Source organism: Loxodonta africana, chromosome 22 (genome assembly GCF_030014295.1).
Source record: "Loxodonta africana isolate mLoxAfr1 chromosome 22, mLoxAfr1.hap2, whole genome shotgun sequence".
Lineage (NCBI taxonomy): Eukaryota > Metazoa > Chordata > Mammalia > Proboscidea > Elephantidae > Loxodonta > Loxodonta africana.
Window position 1 is genome coordinate 23,030,403 of NC_087363.1, and position 19,284 is coordinate 23,049,686.

General features: G+C 39.2%; 1 protein-coding gene across 5 annotated transcripts in view; it reads left to right on the top strand.

The window, feature by feature from the left end:
• CDHR4 (cadherin related family member 4) overlaps positions 1-19,284 on the top strand; it is a 52,629-nt gene that overhangs the window by 19,085 nt on the left and 14,260 nt on the right. For all 5 annotated transcript variants that reach the window (XM_064274513.1, XM_064274515.1, XM_064274514.1 and 2 more), the window contains one exon: positions 8,775-8,845. The gene's annotated coding sequence lies outside the window, so the exon portion shown is untranslated. The remainder of the gene's footprint in view (positions 1-8,774; positions 8,846-19,284) is intronic.

Genomic DNA, 19,284 nt, shown 5'->3' on the forward strand with positions numbered 1-19,284 from the left:
TGCAGCAGTGGGCTGAAACATGCCGACGATTGTGATAATGGCACGGGATGGGTCACCGTTTCCTTCTGTTACACATAGCGTCACCATGAGCTGGAGCTGGCTCTGCAGCACCTAACGATGCGACAACAGTTGCTTCAGAACTTGCTTCACTACTTGTCACGTTTATAGGTTTCTGTTAATATAGGCCAGGTGGGTACTTGGTCATCCACAAGGATCACGAAATTCATCCTTAATCTCTCTGTGGAGTCTGGCCTTGGTGATTTGTGCCTTTGTAAGTGTCCTGGTCCAGTTGCCACAGCGGGCACTGCCTCTTTAACCTCTTGGTCATCTGGCACGTATTTTGCTATTTTAAAGAATTATGTGTGAATTAATTTTTGGAACTTAAGGCGTCCTTGTCTGATATCTATCCATGTGTGGGATTTAAGAACTAATATCAACCAGAGGTTTCCAGCTAAGTGGTCTAGATTTTACTCTCTGGGAGTAGCTGGCGGTGCTTTTGGTGATGAGATTCATCCTTTAAATCTTCCTCTCCAAAGGTTGCCTGTTATGCATATCTCAGTTGGGGATAGTGTGTTCTTTTCACCACTGACTTCTTGGGCCAGTATTCAGTGACTAGTTTCTTTGTAGCCAAGACTTCGTTATTAGAAATCTTCTTTAAAGCTTCCCAAATCTCTTACAGAATTAAATTCATTCTTATGGAGTGGATAAGATGACTTTTTTTTTTTTGCTATCTACATTATGTACATAGCCTTTTGTGTCTGTAAGCTTGTATCTCCTTGGGTGAAGATTTAAGATGAATTTAAAAATGTCCAGTTTATTTATAGTTTACTGTATTTTTTGTAATACAAAATTTGCCATTTTAACAAATTTTTAAATTATCGTATTTTGGTAAAAATATATATAACAAAACATTTGCCAGTTCACCATTTTTTTACACATACAATTCAGTGATCTTGATTATATTCATCATGTTGGGGGACCATTACCACCATCCATTTCTAAATTATTCTACTGCCATTAAGAGAAACTCGATGCCCTCTAAGCAAGGACTTCCCCTGGTAACCACTAATAAATTTTGGTCTTTATACATTTGCTGTTCTAGGTAGTTTTTTTTTTAATTAATTTTTATTGTGCTTTAAGTGAAAGTTTACAAATCAGGCCAGTCTCTCATACAAAAATTTACATACACCTTGCTGTACACTCCTAATTGCTCTCCCTCTAATGAGATAGCACAGTTTTTCCCTCTATTCTCTCTCCTTGTGTCCATTCAGGTAGCTTCTGGCAGCCTCTGCCCTCTCATCTCCCCTCCAGACAGGAGATGCCAACACAGTCTCATAGATCTACTTGATCCAAGAAGCTTGTTCTTCACCAGTATCATTTTCTATCCCATATTCCAGTCCAATCCCTGTCTGAAGAGTTGGCTTTGGGAATGGTTCCTGTCTTGGGCTGACAGAAGGGCTGGGGACCATGGCCTCTGGGGTCCTTCTAGTCCCAGTCTGACCATTAAGTCTGGTGTTTTTACGAGAATTTGGGGTCTGCATCCCACTGCTCTCCTGCTCCCTCGGGGGTTCTCTGTTGTGTTCCTTGTCAGGGCAGTCATCGGTTGTGACTGGGCACGATCTAGTTGTTCCAGTCTCAGGCTGATGTAGTCTCTGGTTTATGTGGTCTTTTCTGTCTCTTAGGCTCATAATTACCTTGTGTCTTTGGTGTTCTTTATTCTTCCTTGTTCCAGGTGGGTTGAGACAAATTGATGTATCTCAGATGGGTGCTTGCTAGCGTTTAAGACCCCAGATGCCAGTCTCCAAAGTGGGATGCAGAATGTTTTCTTAATAGATTTCATTATGCCAACTGACTGAGGTGTCGCCTGAAACCATGGTCCTCAGACCCGCGCCCCTGCTACGCTGGCCTTTGAAGCATTCAGTTTATTCAGGAAACTTCTTTGCTCTTGGTTTAGTCCAGTTGTGTTGACCTCTCCTGTATTGTGTATTGTCTTTCCCTTCACCTAAAATAAAACCTATCTACTAATTAGTGGATAGTGTTCTCCTTCCCTCCCTCCCTCCCCCCCTCATAACCATCAAAGAATATTTTCTTCTCTGTTTAAACTGTTTCTTGAGTTCTTATTGTAGTGGTCTTACATAGTATTTGTCCTTTTGCAACTGACTGATTTCACTCAGCATAACGTCTTCCAGATTTCTCCATGTTACGAAATGTTTCACGGATTCATCATTGTTCATTATCGATGTGTAGCATTCCATTGTGTGAATATACCATAATTTATCCATTCATCCGTTGATAGGCACCTTGGTTGCTTCCAACTTTTTGCTATTGTAAACAGTGCTGCAGTGAACATGGGTGTGCATATATCTGTTTGTGTAAAGGTTCTTATTTCTCTAGGATATATTCCAAGGAGTGGGATTGCTGGATTGTATGGTAGTTCTATTTCTAGTTTTTTTTTTTTTTAATAACTTTTATTAAGCTTCAAGTGAACGTTTACAAATCCAATCAGTCTGTCACATATAAGTTTACATACATCTCACTCCCTACTCCCACTTGCTCTCCCCCTCTTGAGTCAGCCCTTTCAGTCTCTCCTTTCTTGACAATTTTGCCTGCTTCCCTCTCTCTCTATCCTCCCATCCCCCCTCCAGACAAGAGCTGCCAACACAATCTCAAGTGTCCACCTGATATAATTAGCTCATTCTTCATCAGCGTCTCTCTCCCACCCGCTGACCAGTCCCTTTCATGTCTGATGAGTTGTCTTCAGGGATGGTTCCTGTCCTGTGCCAACAGAAGGTCTGGGGAGCATGGCCGCCGGGATTCCTCTAGTCTCAGTCAGACCGTTAAGTTTGGTCTTTTTATGAGAATTTGGGGTCTGTATCCCACTAATCTCCTGCTCCCTCAGGGGTCCTCTGCTGTGCTCCCTGTCAGGGCAGTCTTCGATTGTGGCCGGGCACCAACACTAGTTCTTCTGGTCTCAGGATGATGTAGGTCTCTGGTTCATGTGGCCCTTTCTGTCTCTTGGGCTCTTAGTTGTCGTGTGGCCTTGGTGTTCTTCATTTTCCTATTTCTAGTTTTTTAAGGAAGTGCCAAATCGAGTTCCAAAGTGGTTGTACTGTTTTACTTTCCCCCCAGCAGTGTTGCAGTCTCTCCACAACCTTTCCAACATTTATTATTCTGTGTTTTTTGGATTAATGCCAGCCTTGTTGGACTGAGATGGAATCTCATTGTAGTTTTGATGTGCATTTCTCTAATGGCTGATGATAGTGAGCATTTCCTCATGTATCTGTTAGCTACCTGAATGTCTTCTTCAGTGAAGTACCTGTTCATATCCTTTGCCCATTTTTTAATTGAGTTATATGTCTTTTTGTGGTTGAGTTTTAGCAGAATCATGTAGGTTTTAGAGATCAGGCGCTGATCAGAAATGTCATAGCTAAAAACTTTTTCCCAGTCTGTAGGTAGTCTTTTTATTTTTAGGTAGTTAATATGAGTAGGATTATATACTATTTGTCCTTTTGTGACTGACTTGTTTCACTCAGCATAATGTTTTCAAGGTTCATCCATGTTGTAGCATGTCAGGACTTCATTTCTCTTTATGGCTGAGTAGTATTCTGTTTTATATATGTACTACATTATGTTTCTCTGTTCGTCTGTTGATGGACAGTTGGGTTGTTTCCACCTTTTGGCTATTGTGAACAGTGCTGCAGTGAACACTGGTGTACAAGTTTCTGCTAGCCTTCCAGCCTTCAGTTCTTTTGGATATATACCTAGGATCAGGATCGCTGGGTCGTTTGGTAGTTTGGTGTTAAACTTTTTGAGGAACCACCAAACTGTATTCCATAACGGCTACACCATTTAAAAAAATTATAATAATAAATTTTTTTTTTTTTTTTACTAGCAGTGTATGAGGATTCCATTTTCTCTGCATCCTATCCAACACTTGTTATTTTCTGTTTTATTTTTTTATTTTTTATGTCTTAAAATCACCATCCTGGTAGATGTGAAGTGGTACCGTTCCATGTTCTTATTGGCCATTTGGAGATACGTCTATTGAAGTCTTTTGTTCATTTATTTACTTGGCGTATTTTTTAATTGGGTCGTCTGTCTTTTTGCTGTTGAGTTCTTGGTATTTTTTATATAGTCTGGATAGTAGATCCTTATCAGATGTATAATTTGCAAATATTTGCTCCCATTCAGTGGGTTGTCTTTTCACTCTCTTGATAGTGTCCTTTGATGCACACAAGTTTTAAATTTTGGTAAAGCCCATATTATCTGTTTTTATTGTTGTTGTTACCTGTGTTTTTGGTGTTATATTTTAGAAATCATTTCCAAATCCAGGCTCATGAAGATTTGTCCCTGTGTTTTCTACAAAAGTTTTACAGTTCTAGCTCTCAAATTTAGGTCTTTGATCTATTTTGAATTAATTTTTGTATATGGTCTAAGATAAGGATTCAACTTCATTCTTTTTGCATGTGGATATCCAGTTTTCCCAGCACTGTTTGTTGAAAGGACTCTTCTTCTCCCATTGAATGATCTTGGCACCCTTGTCAAAAATCAATTGACCTGGTCTCAACCTACCTGGAGCAAAGGAAAATGAAGACACCAAAAGACATTGTAAAGATGAGCCCAAGAGACAGAAAGGGGCACATAAACCAGAGACTCCATCAGCCAGAGACTGAAAGAACTAGATGGTGCCCTGCTATCACCAATCGCTGCCCTGACAGGGAACACAACAGAGAATCCCTGATGGAGCAGGAGAACAGTGGGGTGCAGATTTCAAATTCTCGTGAAAAGACCAGGCTTAATGGTCTGACTGAGACTGGAGGAACCCTGATGGTCATGGTTCCTGGACCCTTTGTTAGCCCAAGATTGGAACCATTCCCGAAGCCGACTCTCCAGACAGGGATTGGACTGGACTGTGAGACAGTGATACTGGTGAGGATTGAGCTTCTTGGCTGAAGTAGACATATGAGACTATGTGGGCAACTCCTGTCTGGTGGAGACACGAGAAGGAAGAGGGGGACACAGCTGGTTGAATGGACATAGGGAATACAGGGTGGAGAGAAGGAATGTGTTGTCTCATTAGGAGGAGAGCAGCTAGGAGCACATAGCAAGGTGTGTATAACTTTATGAGAGACTGACTTGTAAATTTTCACCTCAAGCACAATGAATAAATAAATAAATTTAAAAAACCAATCGACCATATATGCGTAGGTTTATTTCTGGGCTCTCTTCTATTCCATTGGTCTATGTGTCTGTGCACATGGCAGTATTATACTGTTTTGAATACGTAGCTTTGTAGTAAGTTTTGAAATTGGGAAGTATGAGTCCTTCAGCTTTATTCTTTTGTAAGATTCCTTAGTTTGAAATTCATGTGAATTTTAGGATGGATTTTTCCATTTCTACTAAAAGCACTGTTGAGATTTTGATAGGGATTGCATTGAATCTGTTTGGGTATATCACTTTGGGTAGTATTTCATCTTAACCATATTAAGTTTTCTAATTTATAAACATAGCATGTCTTTCCATTTATTTAAGTCTTCTTTAAAACTTTCAGCATTGTTTCGTAGTTTCAGTGTGCGAGTCTTGCTCCTCCTCAGATTTATTCCTGTTTTATTCTTTAGGATGCTATTATAAATGGAATTTTTTCTTAATTTGCTTTTCAGATTTTTTGTTGCTAGCTTGTAGAGAAATACGATTGATTTTTGTGTGTTGATTTTGTATCCCTTTACTTTGCTGAATTTGTTAGCTCTTAACAGTTTTTTTAAATAGATTCATTTGCAAACAGAGGTAGTTTTACTGTAATTTCTTTTTCAGCAGCCCTGTGAGACAAGTGGAGTCCCGGGGTAGTATAAATGGTTAATGTGTTCTACTGCTAACTGAAAGGATGAAGTTTGAGTCCACCCAGAGGTGCCTTGGAAGAAAGGCCTGGAGATTTACTTCTAAAAAATCAACCACTGAGAACCCCATGGGGCACAGTTCTACTGTTGACACACCTGGGCTTCCCCTGAGTCGGAGTCGACTTGACAGCAGCTGATTTTTTAGTTTAATGAGCCAAGTACTAGTACATCTATTTTACATTTGAGGAAAATGAGAATAAGCTGTTCATGACTCACAGCCAGTGAGTATCAGTGCTCAGACAAAGCATGTGCCTTGTTACGATAGACGGGCTCTGCCTTTCAGGGTTGGTTTAGGCATAGATGTATATGTTTTTCCCCCTCCAGTGATTACTTTGCCCTGTTAAATTTTACTTTTCCTCTTTAATAACTTTTATTGATGTATAAAATACATATATAAATACATGAAATGTATTTAAAATGCATAAAATTTGATGGTTTTTGTGCATTTATGCACATTTGTAATTGCTAAAATAAAAAAAAAAAAAGCTCATTGCAATTGAGTTGATTCCAAATCAGGGCAACACACGTGTTTCGGGGTAGAATTGTGCTCCATAAGGTTTTCACTACCTAGGTAAAATAGAACTTTTTAAATAATTTGTTTTATATACAAAAAGATTTTGTTGCTTGCATTTTCCTTAGGATGAAAAACTCTCTTTAAAGAAGAGTAACATGGCATTTCATATTTGTTATGACATCAGATGGGCATTTAGATTCAGAAGCTGTTATAAGATGGTCCAAATGCAGCTTTCTCCTTTTTTCACTTTAGCTTTCATCTGCTTATCTTCTTTGTACTTTAGCTTCCACATCTATTTAACTGTAGGCAGCTTCTCTTTTCCTCTTAAACAGCTTTACAGCCTGGAGTGATACCTGGGAAAAAGGGCTGTCTGTGGGGCCCTGGTGGCACGATGGCTGAGAGATCAGCTGCCAGACAAAAAGGTGGGCAGTCCTAATCCACCAGCTGTTCTTTGGAAACCCTGTGGGGCCGTTCTCCTCCGTCCTGTAGGGTTGCTGTGAGTTGGAGTTGACTTGACAGCTATGGGTTTGATTTTATTTATTTATTTTTTGGTGAGTAGGTAATCATTTTACCTGGAAAAATGTAATCTGTGCAGTTGAGTGCCTTATTGCCGTTCTTTGGCCCTTGTTGAAATACTGGCCCATGTGAGCTGTGAGGGCCTATGTTTGTAAAACTTCTGCATGGTAAAATTTTATCAAGAATCAGGGATCTGAGATTTAGGTAAAAATACTTAGAGGTGGTAAAAATGCATAAAAAGCAACTCTCCTTTAAGAATTTCATCTTCTCACATATAAGACTATGTAGACAGAGCTGCTGTTGAGTTGGCTCCAACTCACGGTAACCCTATGTGCAACAGAAGGAAATATTGCCCAGTCCAGCGTCATCCTCAGGATCACCAGCATGTTTCAGTCCGTGATTGTGGCTGTTGTGCCAGTCCATCTCACGGAGGATCTCCCTTGCCCTTGCTGGCCTTCTATTTCACCAAACATGATTCCTCCTGATGATGCGTCCAAAGCAAGCGAGTCAGACAATGTTCTGTCGTGATCCATAAGATTTTTCATTGGCTGATTTTTAGAAGTAGATCACCAGGCTTTTCTTTCTATTCTGGAAGCTCTGCTGAAGTCTGCCCAGCATGGGTGACCTGCTGGTATTTGAAATACTGACAGCATCGCTTCCAGCATCACAGCAACATACAAGCTAACCACAGTACCATAAGCTGACAGACAGTGATGCTATAGTTAGGGTCATACCCATTGAATAGAGCAAGTTTTTTTCTAGTCCTCATAAAACCGAGATTAAGATAAAATTCTTTTTGAGAAAAAAGTTCAGATAATTGGTTCTGTAATTTTTCATTTGACTAATAAACCATAAAAGTCAGGAAGGGGGTTTTCTCTTCTCTGCTCGTCTTTTTTTTTTTTTTTTCTGGGTCTTATTTTCATGCTCCCCTTTCCCTTCTCTCCCTGTCTCACTCTATCTGTCTTTCAGATCTCAGTTTAGATGCCATACCAAGAAGCCTTCTCTGACCCCTACTCTCTGTCTTGGTTAATGATCATTCCCAGTGTTCACACAGTACCTTCCTTGTTGTAATATTTGTCTTACTGTATTAAAATTGCTTAATCACCTCTCATCTCTGCCTGCCCTCAGTCCTCACTTTCAGTACTCTGAGGGCAGGAACTGTGTTTGTCTTAGTACAGTATTTGTTTGTATAGTGTCTGACTTATCATAGATTATCAATATGTACTCAATTAAACAAATACTTAAAGTTTTTTTCAGATTTTATTTTAATGGTCCCTGATTGATTTGGAGACTTTATAGTTGCTATTTGGACACAACTGGTTTGGTCGAGAGTATTTTCAAACTTACTTATAAAGACATCAGCTCAAATGTAGGATGTTGTATGAGTCAGGGCCAAGCAGCACACTGGATATTTCAGACGCACACAGGAAATGCATAGGCTGCTTTGGCTCACTGTTGTTGATGTCCTGCAGGGAACCAATGCAGCAAAAATTAAAATGATTTCATTAGCATAGGAAATATTATAATGACTGCTAAAAAGTTTCTTCTCTCTTTGGGAAGCTGTATAATAAAATATATGCTTGTGTTCAATATTTGATGATTGTCTTCAAAGAAAATACTGACCTTGGTCTCAATGAGCCGAATAGTAATCTTGAGTAACTTTATGAAGCAGAGTGTAACAGGTAGGGCTGCTTGAACTCTTTTTTTTTTTTTTTTTAACTCTTAAAATATATTAGCTTAGCTGATTATAGTGTTGTATTACTTTCCATTGATAAGAATTATGAATAAAGTAAAGTATATGGATTTTATGTAGTTAATAAAATTTCTCATTTTTGGTTTATGCTACTTAGGATTTTCAACTCATTGAAACAACTGTCAAGGTCCATTCAGGAGACGGAAACTGCATAGTAAATTTGAACAGGTAAAGTTTAATATAAAGAATTATTAACTGTTACAGGGCATTGAAGTAATGAGGGATTGGCTAGGAAGTAGAGAAAACTCTGAAGAATATAGGAATAGCAAAACGTGGGAGCGGCCAATATGCCTAGGTCTGAGATAGCATGTTCAAGGAAGTCACCTTCCCAGGGCTGAGTGGCCATGCCTAAGTGGATGACAGAGAAGTTCACTGTGATGCCATGTTGGCACAACATGCTGGAAACCCACCATCTAGAATGTTAGAGAAGGAGCCCTGGTGGTGCAGTCGTTAAATGCTTGGCTGCTAACCGAAATGTCGGTGGTTTGAACCCACCAGCTGCTCTGCGGGAGAAAGATGTGATAGTCTGCTTCCATAAAGATTGCAGCCTCGGAAACCCTATGAAGCAGTTTTACTCTGTCCTGTAGGGCCGGTGTGAGTCAGAATCAACTAGTCTGCATTGGGTTTTAGGATATTAGAGAAATCCGTTTGAAGGGAGGTGTCTTACCTCAAGCACTCTGCCAAGAAACCTCTTGAGGGTGGGTGTTAGAGGAGGCCATTGGCTGCTGGATGCTGCTGATGACTGTACACTTTGGGACTCAGGCACCCAGCAGAGGCTGGGCACTTGGGGAAGCTGATTTTGTGGGATGGGGGCAGGGAGGGAGGTGAGTGTGAGAGGAGCATACTGGAACCAGGAAAAGAAGCCCCTTCCTTTCGTAATGTCTCTCCAGTGCCCTCTACCGACTAAGCTTAGTATCATGCCTGTTGGCAAAGGAAAAATTTTTAATAGGCCCATCTCCATTTTTACAGAGCAGGCAATGAAGAGTGGATTTGCACTGAGAGGCAATACATTGACAATTGACACAACTGCTATTATGCAGAGTTATAGGAAAAACTCATTAATAGTTTTTTTTTCATTAATAACCTAGTATTTTTTTTCTCAACAGGATACTCTTGGTTACTACCATTTTATATTTTAAATATTTCTTTAATATAGGAATTAATTTAAACTGCTATGCCAGAGGCACCCACTGCTCTTATTTTTTTTTTTTATTATAGATGAGTTTGGTTTGTTCTAAAACTTTTATATACATGGAATCGTACAATATGCACTCTTGTGTAAGGTTTCTTTCATATAGTATGATGTTTTGGGGATTTATTCATGCTATTGAAAAAAAATTTTTTTTTTTTTTTTTTTTACTGCTGGTATGGAAACCCTGGTGGCATAGTGGTTAAGTGCTACAGCTGCTAACCAAAGGATTGGCAGTTCGAATCTGCCAGGCGCTCCTCGGAAACTCTATGGGGCAGTTCTACTCTGTCCTATAGGGTCGCTATGAGTTGGGATTGACTCGATGGCACTGGGTGTCTGGGATTGCTGGTATTAGTAGTTCATTCCTTTTTTATTGCTGTGTAGTTTTAATATTTCATTGCATGAAAGGAGGCCTCAGTTCCTTAACATTTGAGCCTCTCTACAATGCTCTCTGAGCACCCCATGGCATACAGCTATCTCCCCAGAACAAATGATCAAAGATGAAGCAAGGAAGAAGTCACGATGCCTTTTATGACCTAGTCACACAGTGTCACTTCTGCCACATTCCATTCATTAGAATTGAGTCACTAAGTCCAGCTCATTCTCAAGGAGAGGGAAGGGCTCTGCCTTTGGAGGGAGGAATATGGAAATATTTGATGTATTTTAAAACCACCACCACTTTTCCTCCTCATTTGTTTGCTTTGGCACTTTTGTAAAAAAACCAATGAACTATATAACTATGGACCTATTTCTGGGATCTCTATTCTGTTTCATATGGTCTATTTGTCAGTATGCCAGTATCACACTGTTGTAGCTTTATAGTGAGTCTTCAAGTCAGGCAGTATAAGTTGTCTAACTTCATTCTTTATCAAGATTGATTTGGGCATTCTAGGCTCTGTATTTCCATGTAAATTTTAGATTAAGTTTGTCAATTTGTACAAAAAAGTCTGCTGGCATTGTGATTGGGATTCCATTGAATCTATAGATTCATTTGGGGAGAATTGACATCTTAACAATACTGAGTTTTCTAATCCATATACATGTTATATCTATTTATTTAGGTCTTTAATTTCTCTCTGCATAGTTTTGCAGTTTTCAATGTAAAGGTCTTTCACTTATTTTGTTAAGTTTATTCCAAGATATTTGATGTTATCCTAAGTGGAACTGTTTTTGTTTTTTAAATTTCGTTTTCTGGTTGTTTGCTGCTAGTATATAAAGATATAATTGATTTTTATATATTGACCTTGTATCCTGTGACCTTGCTAAATTTACTTATTACTTCTAGAAGTTGTTTTGTAGTTTCCTAAAAGGATTTTCTATGTAAACAATCTTCTCACTTATGAATAGAGAAAGTTTTATTTCTTCCTTTCCTTTTTATGCCTTTTATTTCTCTTTCTTGGCTACTGTACTGGCTAGTATGCAATATTTAATAGAAATAGTATTTTTTACTATATGGAGGAAATGTTCAAATTTTTAAATTGAGTACAATGTTAGCTATAGGTTTTTCATAAATGCTCTTTATCAGATGAGGAAACTTCCTTCTATTTCTAGTTCATTGAGAGTTTTTAGTCATAAATGAATGTTGAGTTTTGTCAAGGTTTTTCTTTTTGTATTGAGATGATGATATGGTTTTTCTTTTTTATTCTGTTAACATGGTGAATTACATTGATTTTTTTATATGTTTAATCAGTCTTGCATCCCTAGGATAAACCTTGCTTTGCCATGGTGTATTACTCTTTTTACCTATCGTTGAATTTGGTTAGGTAAAATTTTGTTAAGAGTTTTTTGTGTATGTTCATGAGGGATATTTGTCTGTAATTTTTTAAAAATAATTTTGTGTTTAAGGTGAAAGTTTTCACAGCAGATTAGGTTCCTATTTAACAATTTCTACACAAATGATTTAGTTACATTGGTTGCATTTTTTACAATGTGTCATTCATTCAGTTCTGGTTGTAGCACATCTGGTATTCTGGTTTCCCTAGAATACCGGTGGCTTTAGAGTGATTTTTGACCAGTTGGTCTTATATATATGATTTTTTTCAGGCAGCATATTCTGTATTTTATGAGGCCCCCCTCCCCATTTTTTTTAAGGTTTTACTAACTGACTCATAGAACAAGAACATAGAGAGTAGTCTCTTAGTTTTTTGGAAGAGTTTGTGTAAGATTGGTGAATTTTCTTCCTTAAGTGTTTGGATTTAGTGGATGTTTGAATTCACTAGTAAAAGCATCTGAGCCTGGAGTTTTCCTTGTGGAAAGGTTTTTGTAAATAACAAATTCAATTTTCTTAATAGATACAGGGCTATTCAGATTTTATATTTAATCTTGTGTCAGTTTTGTTAAGTTGTATTTTTTGAGAAATTTATCCATTTTCTTTAAGTTGTTGAATTTATTGGCATAAAATTGTATGTGCTATTCCCATATTATTCTTTTAATGCCTATAGGATCTGTAGTGATGTTCCTTTATTCCCGGTATTGGCAACTTGCGTTTTCTCTTTTTATCATCAGTTTCTCTAGGGGCTTATCAATTTTATTGCTCTTTGCAAAAGACCAACTTTTGGCTTTGTTAATTTTCTCTATTTTTCTATCTTACTGAGTTCTGCCCGTATGTTTATTATTTTCTTCCTTTTACTTACTTTAAACCCTGGTGGCGTAGTGGTTAAGTGCTACGGCTGCTAACCAAAAGGTTGGCAGTTTGAATCTTCCAGGGGCTCCTTGGAAACTCTACGGAGCAGTTCTGCTCTGTCCTGTGGGCTCGCTATGAGTCGGAATCGACTCCACGGCACTAGGTTTGGTTTTGGTTTGGTTTACTTACTTTGGGTTTACTTTGGTCTTTTTCTGGCTTCTTAAGGAGAGCCTTAGGTCATTTATTTTGTTCTCTTTTTTCCTAATACTTTTAAAGCTATTAAGTTTCTTGTTGCTTTAGCTACATCAGTATAGCAGATACTTTTAAAGTGTTTTCACATGTATTATCTTACCCTGAGAATTAAGTAGGACAAGTAGTCTCAAATCTAACTTATTGATGGGAAAATAGCTGAACTGGTGTACTGAAGAATACATAACTTGTTAACCGTGGGATTGATGCTTGCTTCCAGAGTGAGGTCTACTCTTCAGTTTTTTCACATTGTTTATGACTCCCAGATTTCTGAGAGCTTTACATGTTTAGGCTTTTCAGATCCTGATGTCATAACAAGGATCAGGAAAAGAAGCTGAGAGCAGAGAGGTTTGGAACCTTTTTTTATTAAGCACTAAGGTATCTTTGGAGCTGTCCCTCCACTTTTCAAAGTCAGGAAGTTGTTGATGCCTTTGTGTAGGTGAAAGACGGTCTCTGTCTATCTGGAACTAAGGGGTGGCCATGAGATAGAAGTGCTTTTCTAAGTTTAAAGGTGTTTAAAAATAGTAATTCTGGTATTTTACTGTAGGGTAAAAGACAGCTGGAATCTAATCTGCTTGAAGCAGTCAAGCTCTGTCATATTTTGGGAGGCATTAAACCACTTAATCACTTATTCTGTTTATAGGTTTTGCATGTGGTTTCCACCAATTTGTATGTTGCCAATCTGCTTCTTGGTACCCTCTAATAAAGTCTTTATCCACATGATGGATGTTTAGATGGTCGTTGTATGGCTTCCAGGAGTGCGTGATGTCTAAAAGGAGGGAATTTCTATAGAGTTTGTGCTTTGAAGTTTCCTTGCATGGCTTTCTGAATGTCTAAGGAATTATGCTTTGTGTGCCTTGAAGGGGAGAGTTTCCGTAGGAGGACAGGAACATAGGATGCCAGGATCATGGTCCTTGGAGGAGAGAACCTGAGCTGGCCCCAGCCCGTAAGTAGGGGTAGCAGTAGGTTATCCCAAAAGAACAAAATTCACCAGAGCTATATTTTGTGGTGGACACTTTCCCGTACCTCCCAGTTACATCTGAATACCATTCAGTGTCCATGTCTGAGGAATTTTTTTAAAACTTTTGTGTCCGCTTTAGGTGAACGTTTACAGTGCAAATTAGTTTCTCATTAAACAATTAATACACATTGTTTTGTGACATTGGTTGCCAACCCCATGATGTGTCAACACTCTCCCCTTCTTGACTTCAGATTCCCCATTTCCATTAGTCCAACATGTCTGTCCCTTCCTGCCTTCTTGTCTTTGCGTTTGGGCTGGTGTGCCTATCTAGTCTCGTATACGTGGGTGAACTGTGTTATTATTATTTGTTTTATACCCATTGCCTTCGAGTCGGTTCCGACTCATAGTTTGTTTTATAGGCCTGTCTGATCTTTGGGCGAAGGGTGAACATCAGGAATGACTTCAGTACTGAGTTAAAAGGATGTCTGGGGGCCGTACTCTCAGGGTTTTTCCAGTCAGACCAGTAAGTCTGGTCTTTTTTTAGTGAGTTTGAATTTTGTTCTACATTTTTCTCCCGCTCTGTTGAAAAAAAAAAAAAAAAAAAACCATTGCCATTGAATCGATTCTGACTCATAGTGACCTTATTGGACAGAGTAGAACTGCCCCATAGAGTTTCCAAGGAGTGGCTGGGGGATTTAAACCGCTAATCTTTTGGTTAGCAGCTGTAGCTCTTGACCACTGTGCCACCAGAGTTCCTCCCACTATGTCCATGACTCTTTATTGTAATTCCTGTCAGAGTAGTCAGTGGTGGTAGCCGGACACCATCTGTTTGTGCTAGATTCAATCCGGTGGAGGCTGTGGTAGTTGTGGTCCATTAGTCCTTTGGACTAATCTTTCCTTTGTGTCTTTGGTTTTCTTATGTCTGAGAAATTTAATCTTAGATTATATTTTTATTTTTTAGATTATATTTTTAGATAATCTGTAGAGTAGCATAGCATCAAGACGTTTAAGTGTGTAATTTCACCCCTAAAGGAGGAGTCCTTTGGATTGTAGCCATATCTGATTTTTAGGTGTATGTTGCCTCTTGGTACCTCTTTTGAAATAGCACAGTATTCAATGATTTAAAACACTTTTGGAATCCTAACACTTTTGTGGTGTCATTGAGACACCACAGGAAAAACAGGAGCTTTTTCATGGTTGCATAATTTCTTACTCTGGAGATTTTTCTTGCTTTAAACTAGTAATCGTCTTTGATGGGGAGTTCGAAATGAGCCCCTTAGATAACCTGGAAAGGTTACTGCTGTAGACAGATCTTTGGCTTAGCTTCTCTTAGGTATGGGACTTTATTTCCAGGTTTTACCTCTGTAATAGTAGGACTATCGTAGTACAAGTTAGCAGATTTATACCTGAAATGATTGCTAGTTGTAAACCCAGTGTTACAGCTAATTGAAATTAGTGCTAGTGACAAAATTATTGTTCTTTTGTTTCTGTTCTGTAGAGAGATAGAGTAGATGCTATTCAAAAGATGTTAGCATAAAGGAAAACCTCAAGTAGGGATGTTTCCACACTGGTTTCCCAGTTGTCTTAGGGTGTGTTCACCTCTGCCTCAGGCCTGTCAGCTTGCCTGCCCTGTGCTCAGCTGCTTTTTTAGTTGAGCTATAATGGGATGCTCCAGTGTGTCTGTCAGTTTGTTGTACTCTGGGGGGTTGTGTGTTGCTGTGATGCTGAAAGCTATGCCACTGGTATTCAGAAACCAGCAGGGTCACTCATGGTGGACAGGTTTCGGCTGAGCTTCCAGACTAAGACAGACTAGGAAGAAGGACCTGGCAGTCTACTTCTGAAAAGAATAAGCCAGTAAAAAGCTTATGAATAGTAGTGGAACATTGTGTAATATAGTGCCAGAAGATGAGCCCTCAGGCTGGAAGGCACTCAAAAGAATCCTGGGGAAGAGCTGCCTCCTCAAAGTAGAGTCAACTTTAATGATGTGAATGGAGTCAAGCTTTTGGGACTTTCATTTGCTGATGTGGCACAACTCAAAATGAGAAGAAACAGTTGCAAACATCCATTAATAATGGGAACCTGGAATGTATGAACTATGGATCTAGGAAAATTGGGCATCGGCAAAAATGAAATGGAAGGCGTAAAGATCGATATCCTGGCATTAGTGAGCTAAAATGGACTGGTCTTGGCCATTTTGAATCGGACAGTCATATGGTCTACTATGCCGGGAATGACAGCTTGAAGAGGAGTGGTGTTGCATTCATCATCAAAAAAACATTTCAAGATCTATCCTGAAGTATAACGCTGTCAGTAATAGGATAATATCCATACGCCTACAAGGAAAACTAGTTAATTCGACTTTTATTCTAATGTACATACTAACCACTAAAGCCAAAGGTGAAGAAACTGAAGATTTTTACCAACTTCTGTAGCTCGAAATGATTGAACATGCAATCAGGATGCATTGTTAATTACTGGTGATTGGCATTTGAAAGTTAGAAACAAAGAAGAGGGATTGGTAGTTGGAATATATGGCCTTGGGGATAGGAATGATGCCGGAGATCACATGATAGAATTTTGCAAGACCAACGAGTTCGTCATTGCAAATACCTTCTTTCACCAACATAAACGGCGACTATACACATGGACCTCACCAGATGGAATACACAGGAATCAGATGGACTAAATCTTTGGAAAGAGACGATGGAAAAGCTCAATATGATCAGTCAGAGCAAGGCCAGGGACTGACTGTGGATCAGACCATCAATTACTCATATGCAAGTTCAAGTTGAAGCTGAAGAAAATTAGAACAGGTCCATGAGAGCCAAAGTATGTTTGAGTATATCCCACCTGAATTTAGAGACCATCTCAAGGATAGATTTGACACGTTGAACACTAATGATCGAAGACCAGACGAGTTGTGGGATGACATCAAGGACATCATACATGAAGAAAGCAAGAGGTCATTAAAAAGACAGGAAGGAAAAAAGGGATCAAAATGGATGTCAGAAGAGACTCTGAAACTTGCTCTTGAACATCAAGTAGCTAAAGCAGGAGGAAGAAATGATGAAATAAAAGAACTGAACAGATTTCAAAGGGTGGCTCGAGAAGACGAAGTAAAATATTATAATGACATGTACAAAGAGCTGGAGATAGAAAACCGAAAGGAATACGCTTGGCATTTCTTCAGCTGAAAGAACTGAAGAAAAAATTCAAGCCTCGAGTTATTATAGTGAAGGATTCTATGGGGAAAATATTAGACGATGCAGGAAGCATCAAAAGAAGATGGAAGGAATACACAGAGTCATTATACCAAAAAGAATTGGTCGATGTTCAGCCATTTCAAGAGATGGCATGTGACCAGGAACTGATGGTACTCAAGGAAGAAGTCCAAGCTGCACTGAAGGCATTGGTGAAAAACAAGGCTCCAGAAATTGATGGCATATCAATTGAGATGTTTCAGCAAATGGATGCAACGTTGGAAGTGCCCACTCATCTATGCCAAGAAATTTGGAAGATAGCTACCTGGCCAATCGACTAGAAGAGATCCATATTTATGCCCATCCCCAAGAAAGGTGATCCCACCAAATGCGGGAATTATCAAACGATATCATTAATACCACATGCAAGTAAAATTTTGCTGAAGGTCATTCAAAAGTGGCTGCAGCAGTATATCGACAGGGAACTTCCAGAAATTCAGGCCGAATTGAGAAGAGGACGTTGAACCAGGGATATCTTTGCTGATATCAGATGGATCTTGGCTGAAAGCAGGGAATACCAGAAAGATGTCTTCCTGTGTTTTATGGACTGTGCAAAGGCATTCGACTGTGGGGATCATAACAAATTACGGATAACATTGCGAAGAACGGGCATTCCAGAACACTTAATTGTGCTCATGAGGAACCTGTACATAGATCAAGAGGCAGTTGTTCGGACAGAACAAGGGGATACTACGTGGTTTAAAGTCAGGAAAGGTAAGCATCAGGGTTATATCCTTTCACCATACCTATTCAGTCTGTATGCTGAACAGATAATCTGAGAAGCTGGACTGTATGAAGAACGGGGCAGCAGAATTGGAGGAAGACTCATTAAGAACTTGTGTTATGCAGGTGACACAACCTTGCTTGCTGAAAGTGAAGAGGACTTGAAGCACTTACTGGTGAACATCAAAGACCACAGCCTTCAGCATGGATTGCACCTCAATGTAAAGAAAAAAAAATCCTCACAGCTGGACCAATGAGCAACATCATGATAAACGGAGAAAATACTGAAGTTGTCAAGGATTTCATTTTACTTGGATCCACAATCAACACCTACGGAAGCGTAGTCAAGAAGTCAAAAGATGCATTGCATTGGGCAAATCTGCTGCAAAAGACCTCTTTAAAGTGTTGAAAAAGCAAAGATGTCACCTCGAAGACTAAGGTGTGCCTGACCCAAGCCATGGTATTTTCAACAGCATCATGGGCATGTGAAAGCTGGGCAGTGAATAAGGAAGACAGAAGAAGAATTGATGGCTTTCAGTTATAGTGTTGGCTAAGAATATTGAATATACCATGGACTGCCGAAAGAACAAATCTATCTTGGAGGAAGTACAGCCAGAATGCTCCTTAGAGGCAAGGATGGCAAGACTGTGTCTTACATACTTTGGACATGTTGTCAGGAGAGAAGAGTCCCTGGAGAAGGACATCATTCTTGGTAAAATACAGGGTCAACGAAAAAGAGGAAGACCCTCAACGTGATGGATTGACACAGTGGCTGCAACAATGGGCTCAAGTATTACAATGATTACGGGCATGGGGCAGGAGTGGGCAGTGAGTGTTTCATTCTGCTGTAAATAGGGTTGCTATGAGTCGGAACTGACTTGATGGCACCTAACAACACTACCACCACAATGGGATGGAAGTGAAGAAAATGAACCAGGGTTTACCAGTCATACCAGAAACCTAGGCTGTGAGAAGAGGCCCAGTACTGTGCCTTTGGGTCTTTCTTTCAGTTCTGTAGAAGCTTCTCTCTTCAGCTTTTGGGTACTCAGTGGGATCGGTGGTAGTAGATAAGTCCAAGAAGCTCGCCATTCAGTATTTCAGCATTTTAGACGTTAACATTTTAAAAATTGTTTTACCGTGGTAAAAAAAAAAAAAAATACAAATTGAACATTTTTTACATGCACAGTTCAGTGACAATGGTTATATTCACCATGTTATGCAGCCGTCACCACTGTCGGTTTCTAAAGTATTCCACCACCACTGACAAAAACTGGGAAAGTTTTCTCTCTAATCCCTGGTAACCACTAATAAACTTTGGTTTCTGTACATTTGTCTGTTTCATATAAGTTGGATCAGACAATATATTTGTCATTTTGTGATTGACTTATTTCACTCAGCATAATGTTCTCTAGATCTCTCCGTGTTGTAGCATGTATCAGGACTTCATTTCTCCTTATGGCTGATTAATAGCCCATTGTGTGTATATACCACATTATGTTTATTCATTCATCTGTTGATGGACATTTAGGTTGATGTCACCACCTGGCTGTTGTGACTGATGCTGCCGTGAACATTGGTATACAAGTTCAGTACACCTGCTTT